This window comes from Diabrotica virgifera, chromosome 6, assembly GCF_917563875.1.
Source record: "Diabrotica virgifera virgifera chromosome 6, PGI_DIABVI_V3a".
Lineage (NCBI taxonomy): Eukaryota > Metazoa > Arthropoda > Insecta > Coleoptera > Chrysomelidae > Diabrotica > Diabrotica virgifera.
This window is the reverse complement of record NC_065448.1, coordinates 20,856,683-20,877,985: the sequence shown is the minus strand read 5'-3', so window position 1 is coordinate 20,877,985 and position 21,303 is coordinate 20,856,683. Positions and strand designations below refer to the sequence as shown.

Genomic DNA, 21,303 nt, shown 5'->3' with positions numbered 1-21,303 from the left:
AAATAACTCAAAAAGTAAATATTTTATTGAAAATAATATTTTTAGCAAAAGTGTAGCCTATAAAAAAACGAAAAATATGGTGTACCAGTAAAGTATACAAATTGAATAGAAGCAAAGTTGTAGCTCATGAAAAATACGTTCTTATTCGTCTAATTCCAAATCGAATAAGTCAACGCGAAATCACCGAAGAAAGAAGAGTTTTTCGGGAAAACCTTATTAACATTTTTAATGTATCGAAAAAAGCTTATTATTTGTTTTTTACAAAAGTTTACAGCATCCAAAATAAACGAGTTACAGTGAAAAAAAAAGTTGGCCCCTTTTTTTTGTAAAAAAAAAATCGTGAAAACCTCCCCCTATTTAGCAAAATGTGCGATCTTTGATGTTACGATCTCAAATAGGGGCTGATTCTTTGTTTTCTAAAGGAGTTTTGACACCGGTTCAATAAAAAAACTTAAACATGAGCAAAAAAGGAATAAAATGATGAATTAAATGAGGCGCAAAGAGGTCCACTTACCAATTCAATTCCTGCATTTGGTCTTCAAGAGGGCCCTCACCTGCATTTAACACTGCACCAAGTCCGTACACAAAAAAAGCCTTACAAGATAGGCTGTTACACCGGCAAACTAGCGAGCCGTTGGTTGAGTGGACATGAAATTAATCGTTTGACTTTACCATCTATTTTAACTGTATGTGTATTGTTTATATGATCTGTAAGTTTAATTGGTTTGAAGTGTTTATTTTTGAAAACATTTGGTTTTATAGTAAAAAAAATATTTCTAAAAATTTTTGAAAAATTTCATTTTTTCAAAATAACTTAAAAAGCATTAGTGATAAGAAAAATCTCAAGGAGTAAAAAAATGTAGGTTTTGCTATTATAAATATGCTAGTTTTAATTTGTTTCTCCGTAAGACAAAAATTGGTTAAGATATGGCTGTTCAAAATTTGCATACACTCGTGATTACTGACCCATTCAAGCTTTCTCAATTATAACCCTTTCAAAAATAAACACTTTAAACCGGTGAGACTGACAGATCATATAAAAAATAGATAGGTAAGTAAATTGTTTGTAAAGCGGTAGCGATTAGTTTCATTTGGGGAGCTAAACACGGCGAGATTTTCATGATTTTTTACAAAAAAAAAAGAGGGCCAACTTTATTTTGAGCGTAACTCGCTTATTTTTGATGCTAAAACTTTTGTTAACAATTAAAACAAAGCTTTTTATAAACACTTTAAAAAAGTTTAAATGGGTTTTTCCCGAAAAGTGCTTAATTTTTCGGTGATTTCACCTTGAAATATTCGATTTGGAATTAGACGAATAAGAACGTATTTTTCATGAGCTACAACTTTGTTTTTATTTGATTGATAGACTTTAATGATACACCATTTTTTTGGGTTTTTTATAAGCTACACTTTTGCTAAGGATATTTTTTTCCATTAAATATTTACTTTTTGAGTTATTTGCGAAAAACCGTCTGAAAACGTAGTTTTTTTGTCGAAAAATCAACATTTTCAGTGGCAAATAACTCGAAAAGTATTGACTTAGGTAAAAAACTTTATAGAACACAAGTTGCTTAAAATCAGTCAATTTATCAATTTCCGGTCTTATCTTGAACCTATGCTTTTTCACCCCTGAGAAGGGGTGACTGTCACCCCCCAAGTAAAAGCAACCAACGGCACAATTTCAACTTTGAAGTAGAGGGTAAGTAGAACCTAAATCCAAATTTTCATGCAATTCGGAGTTGCCCCTGAAAATTACACGGTATCGCCGAATTTCCCGTTCATTTACTGGGCTATAAGACTAAGGTTTACTAAATACTACGTGTGGTCGGTGCTGCTATATGGCATAGAGGGCTGGACACTCAAAACGAGGGATATAAACAGATAGAAGCCTTCGAAATGTTGCTTTATCGCCGTGTTCTAAAGATACCATGGACGGCGAAAGTTACAAATATAGATGTTCTTAAAAGAATCAACCAAGAACGCCAGCTTTTCGAAAACATCAAGAAAAGAAAAACGGCGTATTTGGGTCACATCATGCGAAACGAAAAATACCAGTTCCTTCAACTTATAATCCAGGGTAACATTGAAGGCAAGAGAGGAATAGGATGCAAGAAAATGTCCTGGCTCCGAAACATAAGGCAATGGACAGGGATTAACGACATACAATCTCTGATAGGCATTGCAAGAAACAGAGAGTTAATGGAAAATGTGATCGCTAATATCCATTATAGACCGGTCTAGTTAGACTCAAAAATAGGAGTGAGGCTACAATAATTACCATCAAGCTGAAAACTGGCAGGATTGTTCAAAATACCATCATAAATAAAACCTAAAAAGTCCTCATAAATCCGACCCCTGCAAAAAAATTTACGCGGGGTCAAAGGTCACCAAATATGGTTTTTAGCGATTTTCAGCGAAACTGTAAGTTTTATCGTAAAATTAGCTCTGACAAAAAATGTAGATAGATAATCATCTATAAAAAATATCTTATTAGTTTTTTTCCTAAGAGGCACTGTTTTTGAGATACAACGATTCAAAGAGTTGAAAGACTTCTAATCGTCATAATATACACCAGGTATACACCAGGTATAGTACACCAGGTATATACATCACTGAAGCTGTAATACAAGTAAACATAATATTCTACGGTCAACTTAACTTATATTACACATAATAATATAAGATTATAAATATGATAATGTTTCTACTATACAGCTTGCGGTCTACCGAGGGATGCAATCCATAAGCTGTATTATATAACAGTGCCAACAAAAAAATCTTTACAAAGTGAATGTAACGCGAAAATAATAAGAGTTATTTGAATTTTACGGCTTAATCACAACAAAAATACACAACAAAATACAACAAATGACAAAGTATTAACTTATTATAATAATTCTTTTTATTTATGCGCCTTATTTCAATTTGCAAATATGGGTTTTGTCGGAATAAACACGTTCGTCAGCTAATCTAATCACTCTACCTATTCTCTTCTCCGAAGGGTTTGAACATAATAATGAAAGACAACTTTCTAGGCAAAATGTTTATTGCTAAGTACTAATAAATACTTATGCAAATTACACCGTAATTTTCCTGGGTGGCGAAATCCTTCAGGTAGATGACACCCTCGAGGTATTAATTAGTCTTGAATACTACTCCGGAGTGAAAATACGTGTTAAACCTATATTCTCTTTATCGTGTATTTCGTGTTATTTTCATTGTTATAACAAAAATGTCAGAATATTGTTTTATTTGCGCGTATTTGCGCGTATTATTTGACGTAATGATAATTGAAACAGCCATAGAGCAACTCAATTTAACAAATACAACTATTGTTGTAGGTGAAGATGTAGACTTGCTCGTATTACTCACTGGTAGAACTCCAATCGAAAAAACTATCTTTTTTTTAAACCTGGAAAAGCTCAACACCAATCGGAAATATATTCATCGAAAAGTTTATCTACTTTTGCAAAATGACAAAATCATATACTATTTTTACACGCAATAACTGGCTGTGATACGACATCTGCATTTTTCAGGAGGGGTAAAACGACTGTTTTTAAAATGTTTGAAAAACAAGATTTACTTGAATGTGCTGAAGTTTAAAAAAAAACTAATTCAACTCCACAAGAAGTTATTTCCAACGGAATTAGCTTTCTTCTCTCTATGTATGGAGCGCCTAAGAAAACTACGTGCTTAGATAAGTTTCGATATGCATGTTTTTTTAAAAGTACTCCAGCTGAAATGACCAGAACATTAACGGCTAAAAGAAAATTTGTTCAAAAAGTTTTAGTTACTTTTGTTTATAACTTTTTTTTTATTTTCCATTTTACGATAAAAAAATAATAATAAAATACAATAATTTGTATTACTAATGCTAGTTTATGAGATACAGAGCGAAAACCCATACACGTTTTCCGGGTATGGCTGCTAAGATGGCTGCCGGGGGACAAGGGTGGTGACCCTACAAACTTGAACATAAGCTTATACTAATCCCCTTACACATATCGTTTTTATCCAATGCTGCTGTTCATTCATTAGCACACCACAGTAAATTAGTCATGGTTGATCGACCTCTCATAAACCCATGCTTTTGTAGGGGAATAATTTGTTCTCGTTCTCGAAGAAAAAAATCTGAAAGACACTCTGTGATACTTGATTCCATAATCTTACAAATAGCAGATGTAGGGCTTCTTCTTCTTCTTTGTGTGCCGTGCTTGTTTTCAAGCGTTGGCTATCGCCGTATTAACAAGCTGATGAAATGTTTCTCGGTTGGCAGCTATATTAAACAAATTCTCAACCGTTCGACCTGCCCATTGTCTAATGTTACGCAGCCAGGACAGATACTAGTATTACTTGGAGTAACACGGATATTATGGATCTTCGCAATACCATAGCTACAGACCTAGTCACCATTAAATCGTGGTGCGATTCGAATCTCCTGTTATTTAACGTTTCTAAAACCAAAATCCTACCTTACAACAGTATGATGCAACCTTTAGTACTTAATAACAACAGTCTAGAGGTAGTTGAATCGGTGAAGTTCTTAGGACTTATTGTGGATAAGTCTCTAAAATGGAACTTGCACATTGATGCCTTACACAAAAAATTAAGTTCTGCTTGTTTTGCGCTAAGATCAGTTGCTACGGAAATGAATTTGTCAACATCTAGGACAGTTTATTATGCCCTTTTTGAGTCTCATCTTCGGTACGCCCTTCCATTCTGGGGTACGTGTTGTGCGACTCAATTTGAGCGTATTTTAAACTACAAAAGAGAGCTCTTCGTTACTCCCTGAGACTCAATAGCAGAGTTCATTGCCAAGAATTCTTTAAAAAATTTAAAATATTAAATCTTCCTTCTTTGTTTGTTTTTGAATCCGTTTGTTTAATCCGCAAACATGCATCAGAAGGTCCAGAGAGACCCACTCACAACTATCCCCTTAGAAACGTGGAGCATAATCTTTATCTGCCAACCCCACGGTCTGAGCTGGTTAAGTGCTCTATACTATACAATTCGAGAAAAATGTACAATCACCTGCCATCTAACATCAAATCTATTGCAGCATTTCCCGCTTTTCGCAAGGCCTTGAAAGCTTATTTGCTGGAGAGAGCTTTTTATACAGTGAATGACTTTTTTATAAACGATTTGAATTCAGCAAATTGACTTGCAGGATTATTACTTTCGAGTACTTTTATACATATTTGCAGCGGCATAGAACTTTTGATTTACTTTCCCTTTCCCTTTTCCTCGTTCGCCTTCTTTTTGCTCTGACGTTGTATACATATTGTTTGCAAAATTTTTAATTTTTTAATGTGTACTTAATAACCATAAAATTATATTAAGTAGTATAACTTACGCCATTTACTTGGTGTCTGTTTCTGTTTTTGTTTTGTTTGTAGTTTTTTATTATTTTTTGTCTTTTATTGTATTTTTTTATTTTGTATAAGCTTTGTCCACAAATTGGTAAAATTTTTTGACAATAAAGCATACCTTACTTACTTACTTACAGTTGTTTTCTTCCAAACCAGCGTTTTTGTTCGATTTTGCCCTAAATGATCAACTGGAGTAAGCGATATTTACGTCCTCTCATTATATGACTAAAGTTTGCCAAATACAAAAAATCCCAAAAACTGAAGGGAACCGTTTGTTTCCGGAGCTTGTGTTTTTGTTACAGGCTTAGTACTGAAGTTGAAAAGAAAGAAAAACCAACGAAGAAGCTCGTCTGCGAGGTAGCAGTGATACGACCGGTGCTTGCTCTGTGGCTGTCAAACTAAATCCCCATTCCCAAAACTTCTTTTAGCCCCTATCCGTGAAGAGACGATAAAGCCTAAACGAGGGTAAAATAACGTGTCTTGAGTCTTGACTTGATATGACCGAAGTATTGAACCTTAATGTAAGGCTTATTTAAAAATATCAAATTTAAATGTAAGGCTTATTTAAATATGGGCACCAAAGTACTCTTTAAAATTCGAGGCAAAGAGTGTGCATCAAAAGATAAACGCATTATTAGTGATTGAGAGGACATCTGAACATTTTTTCAAAAATAATATAGAAATTTTATCTGGAGACGAGTTGTTTTTGAAGTTATACTTCTTTAGTCACGAGGGTGAATTTTTACATTCCCTGGCGCATGCGCACACCGACAGTATGGTATAAGTCGCTCAAACGTTATACGGGATCTGATTGGGTGTTAAAATCATCTGTCAATAATTGTTCAATATGGAGGTTATGGATAAACAAATGTTGTGTATTGTGTATATTAGTTTTTATTGTTGTGATGACAGAGAGAAAAGCAAGTTTATAATTGTAGTGACTTTTTAAATAGTTTTTAAAAGCGACAGGTACGTAATAATTGTAAATGTTTCAGTATCCTAATAAAAAATTACATAGGTACCTACCTATTTGGAAAATTTAAAATGAATCTACCAAGATAGTATGTAATGCTTTGATTTACATAATTTGATTACCATCAAAATTTCTACCGATATTCACCTAATATATTCTTATTCCACAAAATATTCCTTTAATTCCACAAAAATCAAACTAATTTGATTAAATTCATATAAGTAATAAACAACTACTGTCAAAAAGTTTATTGTGTAAACGTTCAGTTGGTGTATATTCCTACATAACAGACACGCGAATGTGGCGCGATGGGAAAGCACTTCGAATTTCGATCGGCGGGATCGACGGGAAGAGGGTTCGATCCTCAATTCAAGTTACTATTTTTTTTATTTTTTTTATACATTTTATGGTTGTACGTATAATATTATATAATTTTTTCAGAAAATACGTATTTAGTTAAAATTTTTGGCAACAATTATTGTTCAGAAATCGTTTCTTGGTGACATTTTTCAATGTGTTTGTGTGTGTTTTATTCTTCTATTTTTTTAATTTTTGGTATTGTTTTAATAAAAATTTTTGGAAAGTAGTATGTATTAAAATTAGTTTAATAGTTAAGTTAAATATAAATAAACTGTTTAAACTATATTGATTTCGTTGAAATCATAATAATAGAGGTATAACCTCTTACGTGCGTACAAAGTACACACATTCTTTTTTTTTAATTTGTCAATATGGCGCTTAATCATTTCAGGAGAAAAATATATTTGATATTTGCAAAATTATACAGAATCTACTACACTGCAATAATGGCGAGAAATTCGAAGTGTTTTTAATAAATATGCAATAGGCTGTACATACGTTGCAATGTTGAAAACCAGCCAAGAGTCCATTAAATTCTCGACGATCTCGCATACTAGAGTAGATGGTAATAGTTAATAGGAAGAAACAAAACATTCCATAAAATTGAATGACAGAAACGAATTTATTTTAGAGATCTGTCAAGCGTCAAAGTCTTCTTCTCTGCGACCGACGTGAAGGTTCGGTTCTTGGGGTTAATTTTAGATCGTTAGAGGAATACGCTGATTCTGCAGGTCTGGGCTTAAATTGACAAGTTACATAAGATATAAATATAAGAAATTTTTGTGAGCATTTATTGTTTAGTTTAATAGGGGAGTGCATTTAGATTTTCACTTCGGAAAAAATCAAACAAGATAAAACTTTTTGTAATTTCATTAAGAAATGTTTAATAAACAACATATCAAAAAGTTCTACTCGAGAAGTGGGTGCTTCATTTTTTATTAAACAAATGAACAGCGAAGTTAGATGTTTTTTTAAATAACTCCGAAAATATAATTTTTAGAAAAAAACTGACTTGACCATTGAAAAATTCATAAAATTTTACAAAAAAAAACCTTTTATAAAGATTTTTCTAAAATTAAATCTCTAGCTTCTGTAATTTTTTATTTATAACGCTAAAGTCACCCTTCTCACACACATTGGCGCACTGTAAACTAGCGTTGGAAGAAGTGCACAGTTGAGTTTTTTTAATGTAATTCTTTAACTAATGGATCAAAAGAAATTTTACAAATTGGACATGAAAGAAGATGAAATAAGCTATCTTATGGTTGTAATAAAAAGAAATAAAATGTATGGACATAAGTACGGTGTGGGCGAAAAGTGAGCCTTACATGAATTTTGTTTAAAAATGATTTAAAAATGTGTAACTAATACAATTTTACTTATAAAACTCTCAAATTTGCACAACTTAACTCTCAATCATCTTACTAAACGATGTTTTATTCAAAAAAAATCTCAAAAATTTAATTCAAATAATACGATGTCTCAAAAAATGTAATTTTTGAAAACTTCGTAGTTTTACAGAATTCCCACCAGTTTAAGACGGTATTACTTAAGCTTGAATAAATCTAATACAATTTTTTTGCTATTTTTTTAAAGCTTGGGATGTAATCTTTAAAAAACACTGAATGATTTTAGTTTAAAATTGAAATAAACAATTTATTTTTGAGAAAACTAAGAAAGATAACAAAAATGTAATACAAAAACCGAAAATTACCAGCTGAAAAAATGTATATACAGAGTGATCAAAACTTTTTTCTGTAAAACTTACCTAAAATACATTTAATAATAAGCTTCAACAATAATAAATGTTCAACAAAAAAATTTTTTTTAGCTCTTATACAGTATGTCTGCGTAACTGGGAACCTATTGATAACTTTTTTAATATCAGTTTTACGAAAAAAAGTTATTTTTTATAAAATACTCTGCATCGTATATAACATAAGATGCAACCATCAAATATCAAATTTTGTTAATTTTGTACGAGGTATGTCAAAAATATGAATTTCACTCAAGAGTAAAGTAACTTTATATTTCACAATATCAAAAATTTTTATAAAAAAAAGTTGTTTGGAATTAAAAACTATGTTTCAATATGTAATTATATCCTTCTAATCGAAAATTTGTTTTTTTTTAAATATTCTTTCTAATACATTTTAATTTTTAATATTATTGTGAAAATTATTTGTTTATCTTTTTTTTAAGAATGAAATTTCATATTTGTTTGATTGGATTCTACTTGTTTTTCATTTAAATATCCGCCATTTTGGATCCGCCATTTTGAAATTTAAATTTTTAATCTTTAATTTAGATTCAACAATCTGTTAAAAATAAAAACAATAAATGTTTTACAAAAATGTTCTTTCTTATGTTCTTTTTAGAAAATCCGCATTTTGGATCCGCCATTTTATATTTTATAATGTTAACATTTAAGTTAGATTTATCAAAGCACTCAAAAATAAATATATGTAGAAATAAATACATTTTGTAAAGTAATTATGATTTTACAACTATTTTTTAAGTTATCCGCCATTTTAGATCTGCCATTTTATAATTTAAATTATCAAAATTGGATTCACGTTCAGCAACCTCTCAAAAATATCCACATATATGCAAACAAATAGGTTTTATAAAAAAAATTCGGATTTTACAACTACTTTTTAAGGATTTTTAGGAAAAAATCCGCCATTTTGAATTTGCAAATTGTAATGTCAGATTCGGGTTCTAATGTAGTGTCAGCATAATCAAAACTAAAATAAAAACATTTTTTTATCAAAATAAAATGTTGAATTCACCCATATTCTTAACATTATTTATACAAAACAATTGTTATTGTTTAAACAATTAATAAACAATTAGCGGCGAAATTTGTGAGTAGAACTTTTTACTTTAACATATTTATAAACTAACAAAAAAAGTTTTAGAAAAATATAACCTTGTTTGATTTTTTCCGAAACATTCTATCTTTTCGTTCTATTGTTGTTGTTTGTTTGGGTTTATATGACTGCGGACACTAAATCCATTCGCCAATTTTACTATTTTTTATTTTATTAGTCATTTTTTTCGTATCTTATCCTAAAACTAATACTAATATAATAAACAATTCTACTAATAAATAATTATTTTTGTATTTTTTTTTTAATAATTTTTTATATATATATATATATATATATATATATATATATATATATATATTTTTATTAATTTTTTTCCAAATGATGTTCTCAGAGTTCCACAGCAAAAACTGCAACATTCTTCTTTAGCCCTCTACTTCATTCGAAAGCTATTTTACTATGGACTGTCCAAGTTCGTCATTCATTTTTATCTACATATTTTTTTTTATATTTTTTTAATTATTATATTTTTTTTCTATTTTTTTTTATATATCTTTTTTATATTTTTTCTTTCTTTTTTTTTATTATTTTTTTATTTTTTTTTTTATTTTTTTTTATTTTTATTTTATTATTTTTTTTTTATATTTCTTTTCTTTTTTTTTTCTTTTCTTTTCTTTTCTTTTTCTTTTAACATATAACAATTTACAAGAAATACTTACTCTATATTTTACAATTACAATTTAAGCTTAATATCTAAAATATGTTTATACAATAGTCGGTATACCAACTCATTATTTTCTAATGTTAATAAATAATTTAAATTAATGGGATGGTGGACATCAGTCAAAGAATACAGTGAATTTAAAAACATATTAACTTTATTAGAGATAAGAGAACAGGTCAAAATTTTGTGTTGTAGATTGCCCAACTGTCCACAAATACATTGTGGACTATCAGCTATATTAATTTTAAATAAATATGATGGAGTAAGACAGTGGTCAAATCTCATTCTGCATATGGTTCTTATCATATCTTTTGTCGACTCCATTTTAGAAAACCAAGGTTTATCCGTTATATAGTTTCTGATTGATCTGTAGTGGTTTCCTGTATTTACGTTTTCATCAATATACCTTTCTTTCCATTCTTTCTTAATCTCTTTGAATAAATTTGATTCAATATCTTTTGGCGTATAAAGATAACTTCGTTCTAATTGCACTCCCCTATAAATTATGTATTATTATTGATAGTTATTTATTCAAAACATTCATAACGTAGTATGTTTTTCATTTAATGTTTCGAATAAATGTTGCTTAATTTTTTATGACGAATCCGAATCTGCAATAAAAAGTGTGTGTTGCTATTTAAGATTTTAAAGTTACCCCCACCCCACATCCAGGGGGTGGGTTGGAGGGTCATGTTTGGTGTTATTCGATAGGTTTTTAAAAAATATTAAAAATCTGTTTTTTGATTTCTCATTTGGAAGTGTATTTCGTGAGATATTAGACCGTTTCTATAATTTACCTATGGTACTTTTTCATTACTAATTACATTACTAGTCAAAAAGGGTCGGAAAAGGTGAGTGATAGTCAAGATTTCTCTAGTGTCTCACTACTTAGTCCTGTCGCCAGGGGGGTACAACGGCCTCGTTAATTCAGATGGACTTACCCAAGTTTTTTTTATGTATTTTGACCCGTAGAACACGAATTTTTTGGGTAACAGTTGATCCGGATGTCGATAAGATTGTTATAGACCAAGAACTTGAGGAATCAAATAACAGCGATTTTTGGCAAAACAAAACAATATTTTGTATTTTTTGGGTCATTTTAAGCAAAAAGTATTTCTACAAGTTTTTTAGTAGGATGCACAGTTTTCGAGATAAACGCGGTTGAACTTTCAAAAAATCGAAAAACTGCAATTTTTAAACCCGAATAACTTTTGATTAAAAAATAAAATAGCAATTCTGCTTAGCGCCTTTGAAAGTTCAAGTCAAATTATGTCGGTTTTGATTATTTGCATTGCTAAAAATTTATTGTGTTATTGTTAAACAAAGCTACAAACAACTAGTGTGTGAGTGATGTTTCTATGATTTCTCATTTAAAATCGAACGAGTAGGTAGAATAGGTACTAGTGCAATCAAGACTATTTCTACGTTACATGCGTTAAAACGCATGTAAAAGCACGGGAAACCCTACGTATTTATAGCTTTGTTAAACAATAAAAAAATAAATTTTTACCAATGCAAATAATCAAAACCGATATAATTTGACTTAAACTTTCAAATGCGGTAAACAGACTTGCTATTTTATTTTTTAATCAAAAGTTATTCGGGTTCAAAAATTGCAATTTTTCGATTTTTTTAAAGTTCGACCGCGTTTATCTCGAAAACTGTGCATCCTACGAAAAAACTTGTAGAAATATTTTTTACTTAAAATGGCCCAAAAAATACAAAATATTGTTTTGTTTTGCCAAAAATCGCTGTTATTTGATTCCTCAAGTTCTTGGTCTATAACAATCTTATCGACATCCGGATCAACTGTTACCCAAAAAATTCGTGTTCTACGGGTCAAAATACATAAAAAAAACTTGAGTAAGTCCATCTGAATTAACGAAGCCGTTGTACCCCCCCTGGCGACAGGACTAACTTGGTTGATTTCAATTTATTTCCATTTTAATTATTAATTTAGCTCCATGAGCGCACAAGTATAAGTAAGGAATTATATATTGAATTATTTATGTATTTATTGAATTATTTATGATATTAAAAGAGTAGCCGGAACGAATTGGAAATATGTTGCTCAGGATAGAGACCGATGGAAGGAGTTGGGAGAGGCCTATGTCCAAACGTGGACGATAGAAGGCTAAGAAGATGTATTTATTGCGTCTATCACTAACCATGCACCTTTGTAGTTCTATCCATTGTTATTTTATCGAATTCTGCGATTATTTGTATTTTCTGCGGTTCTTTGATTAGTGATATCTTTTGTGTTATTACTTTGAACTTCTTTTTGGTTTTGACATGGTACTTTATAGTGGTTCAACGGTTGGTATTCTATTATTATTTTCAGTTTATTTACTTTTTCTGTCTGATTAAAATCTTCATTATTCGGAGTGTGTCTTACTTTTTCTGTCTGATTAAAATCTTCATTATTCGAAGTTAGTCCTGTCGCCAGTGGGGGTACAACGGCCTCCTTAATTCAGATGGACTTACCTAAGTTTTTTATGTATTTTGACCCGTAGAACACGAATTTTTTGGGTAACAGTCGATCCGGATGTCGATAAGATTGTTATAAACAAAGAACTTGAGGAATCACCTAACAGCGGTTTTTTGCAAAACAAAACATTTTTTTGTATTTTTTGGGTCATTCTAAGCAAAAAATGTTTTTACAAGTTTTTTCGTAGGATGCATAGTTTTCGACATAAACGCGGTTGAACTTTCAAAAAATCGAAAAATTGCAATTTTTGAACCCGAATAACTTTTGATTAAAAAAGAAAATAGCAATTCTGCTTAACGTTTTTGAAAGTTCAAGCCAAATTATATCGGTTTTGATTACTTGCATTGCTAAAAATTTATTTTTTTATTGTTAAACTAAGCTATAAACACATAGTGTTTCCCGTGGAAATACATGCGTTTTAACGCATGCTACGTAGAAATAGCCTCGCTTGCCCTTGTACCTACTCTACCTACTAGTTCGATTTTAAATGAAAGATCATTGAAAACATCACTCAAACACTATGTGTTTATAGCTTTGATTAACAATAAAAAAAATAAATTTTTAGCAATGCAAATAATCAAAACCGATATAATTTGACTTGAACTTTCAAATGCAGTAAGCAGAATTGCTATTTTATTTTTTAATCAAAAGTTATTCGGGTTCAAAAATTGCAATTTTTCGATTTTTTTAAAGTTCAACCGCATTTATCTCGAAAACTGTGCCTCCTACGAAAAAACTTGTAAGTACATTTTTTGCTTAAAATGACCCAAAAAATACAAAAAAATGTTTTGTTTTGCGAGAAATCGCTGTTATTCAATTCCTCAAGTTCTTTGTTTATAACAATCTTATCGACATCCGGATCAACTATTACCCAAAAAATTCGTGTTCTACTGGTCAAAATACATAAAAAAACTTGGGTAAGTCCATCTGAATTAAGGAGGCCGTTGTACCCCCCCCCCTGGCGACAGGACTAAGTGTGCAAGTACTTGGAAGAGATACGAGAAAAGATCGTGCGCGAATAGCGGAGAAATATTGCAACTTTCTTAAATAATTCATTGTCAATTGAAATTGCCAAATTGAGGTATATTTCATATCTACTGTCAATGAAGAAGAAAAATTATATGTTTCTCCACAATATTGATATGATAAGCAATTATTATATAAAAGTAAATTTAATTAATTATATTTTGCTTGTAGTAATGCATTTTAATAATTAATTTTATTTACTACATACAATTGTTTACCTTTTAATATCTAACATAACAATATTATTTTTTCTTCTTATATTTTTTTGGGCTTTGGCCTTGACAATTGTCCAGTAACCAGGACCAATATCATTGGCCAATATAATTAAAAGTGCGAAAAATGTTGCCGAGCTATAAAACCAGGTGTCGCTTTTCCGAACTTGCACGGTCCCGAAAAGATTGGTCATAAATTATACCACAGGTTATGGAGTCAAAAATAGGTTGATTGAACCTCACTTACCTATATACAATAGTGCACACAAAAAAAGTTACAGCCCTTTGAAGTTACAAAATGAAAATCGATTTTTTTTTCATATATCGAAAACTCTCAGAGATTTTTTATTGCAAATGAACATGTGGCATTTTTATGGCAGCAACATCTTAAAAAAAATTAAAGTGAAATTTGTGCAGCCCATAAAAATTTTATAAGGGGTTTTGTTCCCTTAACCCACCCCCCCCCCCCAAACTTTTGTGTACGTTCCAATTAAATTATTATTGTGGCACCATTAGTTAAACACATTGTTTTTAAAACTTTTTTGCCTCTTAGTACTTTTTCCATAAGCCAGTGATTATCGAGATATTTTGAATATTATAAAGACCTGTTAATCTGAAAATTTATTTATAATTTATATTTTTAGGTATATTTTGAAAAAGAAGCTACATCTCGATAAAAGGTGACTTATGAAAAAAAGACTAAGAGGCAAAAGTTTAAAAACACTGTGTTTAACTAATGGTACCACAATAATAGTTAAATTGGAACGTACACAAACATTTGGGGGGTTTAAAGGAACAAAACCCCCATAAAATTTTTACGTAAATATATTGAAAAAGAAGTGGCATCCCGATAAAAACTGGCTTATCGAAAAAATACTAGGAGGCAAAAAAGTTTTAAAAACGTTGTGTTTAACTAATGGTACCACAATAATGAATTAATTGGAACGTACACAAAAGTTTAAGGGGGGGGGTTTAAGGGAACAAAATCCCCATAAAATTTTTATGGGGTGGACAAATTTCACTATAATTTTGTTTTAAGATGTTCCTGCCATAAGAATGATACATGTCCATTTTCAATAAAAAATCTCTAATAGTTTTCGATATATTAAAAAAAATCGATTTTCATTTTGTAACTTCAAAGGGCTGTAACTTTTTTTATGAGCACATTTGTACTAAGGTAAGTTAGGTTCAATCGAACTATTTTTGACCTTAGAATGTGTGGTATAATTTATGACCGATCTTTTCGGGACACCCTGTATAATACGTAATCTAAAATATCATGTTAATCTTTTTACTTTTTCTTATCTCGTCAGTATCGTGTTTCTGTGTTGGTCCCTCTGCCTAAAGCTGACTTTAAAATTTCATGTTATTTTTTTTTACTTTTTTATATCGCCAATATTTTCTGTGTTGATCCCTCAGCCAAGCAATAAAAGAAGATAAATAAAGGAGGGTTTTAGCGAAATACCACACAGTTCTTTCTTCAAAAGGAAATATATAGCTAGTTATGACAGCTATATCCATTTTCTGCTTCTTTAATTCTTTATCGCGATATATTGTTTTGTTTGCTGTTCCTCATAAATTTCAGTTAGTGACTTTAAGCCTATTATTTGTACCAAATCCTTTATTCTTAATGCGCCTTTTCCGTCTTTGTAGAGTTCTTTTAGGTTATTCCTTGTACAAATTATTAGTTTTTTAAAAATCTTAAGTACAAGTACCAGTCTCCCAAGTACCAGTAACCATCTGCTAATCTGCCAAATCTGTAAAAAGAAGCAAGTATCAACCTCTCCGGGAAGATAATGTTATGCCGAATACACGTGTATTCAATCAACGGTTATACCCATACACAAAATAAGTGATAGAATGTACAGTGGAACCTCGATAAGTCGGATTAATCGGGACCGCGGTTGATCCGGGCTATCGAAAATCCGGGTTAGCCGGAGAATATGGTAAGAAGTAAAATACAGTATACAGATAAACTCCATTATAATTGCAAACACATAACATGACATCCATAGGTATGCACAGTACATCTAAATTAGATACAGTTGTATACAGTATTGGTCATTTCCTGGTAAAAAAATCGGTCAAACTGAAAAAATGTTTGTTTTGTCTGATGAAAATCGGTCCGGGTTAGCCGGACTTCCGGGTTATTGGAGGCCGACTTATCGAGGTTCCACTGTACTGCACAAACTATAGAGGTATATCAATTACTATAACACAGGATATAAAGTATTTTCTCCAATACTGTTGGAGAAAATAGTAATGTAATCAATAAATAGGGGACAGTAAGTGTGGATTTAGGAAATATCGATCAACAATGGATCAAATACTCTCTATTAGACAGTTAATGGAGGGATGTTGGGAATACAAACAAACATAATGGAACTGCGGAATCCCATGGCGAAACTAAGCATTATCATCATCACTCGCTCGACAAACCTTTTTGGGCCTTGTTCTGTTCCATAATTTTGCTCCATTTTACGTTTATTACTTCTGAAAACCAAGCTGTGAGTTTTTTTGCTTATTCTTTTTATTTCTCTTTCCTAAAGAGCCTCTGTTGCTGCTGTTTTTATGTTGCTTCTAATTGTTTTCTAACTACTATCGCTACCTCCTTCCCACGTGATTCTTTGTTGTGCCATTATTTTGTTTTAGCCTACTTTGATATAGTTATAGTGTTTTCGTATCGACTCCTCGTACAGTTTTTCTATAATAATATTTTCATTTTGAATTTTGGTGTTTTGTTTATACAGTGCGTCCATAAAGTAACGCATAAATTCATTATTTCGTAAACCGGCGATATTAAGGAAAAATCCCGAAACAGCTCCATTTTTATTTTTAAATTCCGATTTTTTGGCATATATATCATACTAGTGACGTCATCCATCTGGGCATGATGACGTAATCGATGTTTTTTTTAATGAGAATAGGGGTCATATGATAGCTCATTTGAAAGGGTATTCAATTCTCTATTCACTAATATAAACATTAACACATTTATTTATACAAGGTGTTCAAAAAAACATTTTTTTAATTAAAATAATTGAGACAAAAAGAAGAATGTATGTAATTTATTTAATTCAAAATACGTTTTACTGTTGTCAGAAAACAGGAAAAAAATGTTTATTTGACAAATAAATATTGTTTTTCGCTTAAATTCAATATTAAAGCTGCCACCCACCTGTCTCTTGGCAGTTTGAACATTTCGTTTAAACGAAAATCAATGTTTATTTGTCAAATAAAAGTTTTTTCTCTTGACTGACAGTAGTAAAATGCATTTTGATTTAAAATAAATTACATATATTCTTCTTTTTGTCTCACTTATTTTAATTAAAAAAATGTTTTTTGAACACCATGTATAAATAATTATGTTAATTTTTATATTATTGGATAGAGAATTAAATACCCTTTCAAATGAGCTATCACATGACCCCTGTTCCCATTTAAAAAAATCATCGATTACGTCATCACGCCCAGATGGATGACGTCACGAGGATGATATATATGCCAAAAAATCGTAATTTAAAAATAAAAATCGACCTGTTTCGGCATTTTTCCTTAAAGTCGCCGGTTTACGAAATAACGAATTTATGCGTTACTTTATGGACGCACTGTATGTACTAGGTATATTTTTACACAATATAAATTTTACATATTCGTTTAACTATAATATTCCTTCGATGTTCGATGGATTTTATTATCCATCAGTGCACTAAAGAGTTTCTCTCTTGAATCCGTGATAATAGAATTTAGCCTTCTTTCGCTTTTCACGGTCTTTCAAAGTCCACTTAAACGACGTAAAAGTCTAGCGTGAAAGAACGTCTTTATTGTTGCAACTTGATAGAGGATTATGTATATGCTGCGTTATGGGCCTGGAATTTTAATTGATTTTTTTGTAAATACATTAAACTGATGCATATGCTGATGCTGGCTTATCTAAAGCCGGGATTTATGTTTATACTTACTTAGGACGTCCATCTTCCATTTTTGTATCGTGATTTTTTGCAATAATTCAAGAAAAGTGGAAAAATATACGAGGGTGTTTAAGTTTTAACTGTAATGGGTTCTTGTCGAAGAAGGAAACACTTGGCAATTTAATATTTTAAGGCTTTCCTGAAAGATATTGTGCCATTTTACCAAGACTTCTTGGTCTAGGAACCGTTATATACCTAATTCGCATTTCTAGCACCAATCTTGTACGTTTCGACAATAATTGATCCAGTAAAATATGTCTCGAACTCTGGCCAGTGTTCTTTTGACTCCAAAACGTTCTCCAGAAAGGCTGCTGTGAAGTTCTTGCAACACTTTTAATATGTGATTTTGACAGTACCTACCAATTGTTAAACTGTACGTACTCCATCAGGACTTTCTTCTTCTTCTTCTTCTTCTTCTTCTTCTTCCTCTAGCCATTCACGTCCACATCTGAACATAAGCCTCTTCAAGTCTTCCTTTCCATTGTTTTTTGTTGTACGCTACTTGTAGCCAATTTTTTCCGGCAGTCTGTTTCAGATCATCTGTACATCTCATAGGAGGTCTGCCTCTGGGTCTTTTGTGTTGGTATGGTCTCCAGGTGATAGTTGTTTTGTGCCATTTGTTTAGATCGCTCCTAGCTACATGTCTAGCGTATTCCCATTTCAATTTTAATGATTTTTGTACCACATCGGTGACTTTGGTTTTCTGTCTTATCCATGTGTTTGTTTTCCTGTCCTTAAGTGGTATGCCAAGCATTGTTCTTTCCATCGCATGTTGAGTGACTCTGAGTATGTTCATATTCTTTTTTGTGATTGTCGGTGTTTGTGCCCCATATGCTAATATCGGAATAATGCATGCATCAAAAACTTTAGATCTAAGATGTGGTTGAATTTGCTGATTTCTGAGTACCTATATAGTTTAGTTTGCCCAATACTGCCCATGCTAACTTTCTTCTCCTTTTTATTAGTTCTGTTTGAATTTCCCTATTTAGTATGATCTTTTGTCCTAAGTATATTATATTCTTCAACTTTTTCTATAACTGTCGTTTATTATTGTCACGGTTTCTTCGGAGTGCATGACTTTTGTTTTGTTTAAATTCATTTTCAGTCCTATTTTAGAAGATTCGGTGTGTAGTTCTGAAAGCATGGTTTGCAGTTCTTGTAGGTCAGTGGCTATCAGGATTATGTCATCCGCAAATCGTAGATTACTGAGGTAGCCGCGATTGATGTTCATTCCCTTATATTTCCAATTTAGGTTCTTAAAAACGTCCTCTAAAACTAAGGTGAACAGTTTGGGTGATAGAATGTCTCCCTGTTTGACTCCCTCTTCAATGGTACAGGGTTTGTATATTCATTTTCATTTAGGTATGCAGCTGTAGCTTGGTTCATAGTTTCTTTTATTAAGTTAATATATCTGCTGTCTATTCTACAATTTTGCATTGCGTTTATTACGGACGTGTGTTCTATAGTGTCGAAAGCTTTTTCGTAGTCTACGAATGCTATAAAAACTGGAAACTTGTATTCGTTACATTTTTCTATTAATATTTTTGTGGTTAACAGGTGATCGGAAGTTGAATAGCCTTTCCTAAAACATGCCTGTTCATATGGTTGGTATTCATATAATTTCCTCGTTTGTCGGGTAGTTATGACTTTGGTGAGTATCTTAAACAGGTATGACAGTAGACTGGTGAGCCTATAGTTTTCCAACTTTCGATTATCACCTTTCTTTGGTACTTTCTTACTTCCGATATAATAAACATAAGAAACAGAGATTCCCCTTAAGCCCAGTACGCCTTTATAGTTCCATTATATTTGGTTATATTTAGTTTCTCTCATTTTATCTTTCCTTTGATTCATTTTAAGGCGTTACATGGAAGTCTGATCATTATCTTCTTCCAGTGACATTCCCTTTTTCTTGCATTTTTTTTCGCCAATTTCTTGCATTTTTATTCTAGATCGGACTGTGTAGTTTTTGCATTATTTCGAGTTTTACACAAACTTACAAACATTACAAAAGTTACAAACCTTACAAAATTTACACCTGTTATCTTAACATTTCCATTTCATTTTTACCAACCGTTAGTTGGTCCTACAAATGAGCTACTTCAGATTCCATAATATTTTTTATCTCCTCTATCTCATATTATGTATAAGTTTTTAGTTTGTGAAAACTGTCATTATAGATAGCAGTGCGTGAAGGATTTAAAGTGTGCGTGAAGTAACAATGTATTTTATATAAGATTTACTTTTTCGCACTGTTTTTGACACACTTTCATATAATCAAATATCCTTAACTTTCGCGTTGTCATGGTGATGACATGTGAGCAATAAATTATAACAAAAGTTTTGACAGTTTTGTGGTTTGAAAGAAGTTAGAATTTTTAAATGTCAAAGTTCTAAAATTGTAGAATAGAAATGAATTCCAGCGACGAAGAGTTACAGTTTTTTTATTTGTTTATCGTCGATAAAATATTGTATAAAACTGTGTGTAAAGTACTTTTTGCGAACTTACGCGATGTAAAGCACTCGCTCCGCTGTCGCTCGTGCTCTAAACATCGCGTGCGTTCGCAAAAAGCATACTTCACGAACTGTTTCATAAATGACTATTTTCTACGGTCAGTTGTGGAAAATAGATTTTTTAGAGACCCACATCTACCAGTATTTCTAGTAGGACTATGTAACGGGGTTCTGGATGTCGACCTAATCAACCTGCTGACCTCATTCTTTGGTTCTTCTTTCCGTACTTGTGATCGGCTTCTGAAATTACATTGCAAATTTCTGCATTTGTTGTTGAATATTTCATTGCATGCTTAACATTTGGGATAAAATAGGTTGTTGGTTATCTGTGTTAGTGGCTACCTTATTTTCTGGAAATCTTATTTTTTTTATTTTGGGCGAGGTCTGGAAATACTTTTCGCCGCTTCATACTCCTGAGTTGAGATTAGTGCTCCATTTAACGTTTTGTGACGTTATAATCGGAGAGCTTGTTGGCCTTCAAGATCCTGTAATCCATCTATGAATACGTTTATTCCAGAAAATCTCTAGGTGCCTGAGGATACGCCAAATGTAATACTCTTTTAATATCGATTTCAAATTCTTGCAGAATTTCGTTATGTTATTGATATCGAGCTTTCACCTAACTTTAGAGAACCAGCTTTAGATGAAGCCTCCGTTTTATTGTTGTTTTGTTGTTGTTTCAAATCTTTTTGTTGTTGTTATATTATAATTACATCGTTTTGTTGTCATTCTATTTTATTTCCCAAATCGGCTTTTATATCGGTCTGTTGTTCTTCTAATTTGTCTATTCTACTAGGGATTTGAGAGTCTTGTAGCTTAAAATTTTCGTGAA

The 21,303-nt window shown here is 31.4% G+C and overlaps 1 protein-coding gene across 3 annotated transcripts in view; it reads left to right on the top strand.

The window, feature by feature from the left end:
* LOC114331603 (unconventional myosin-IXAa) overlaps window positions 1-21,303 on the top strand; it is a 362,148-nt gene that overhangs the window by 113,714 nt on the left and 227,131 nt on the right. The window lies entirely within an intron of this gene.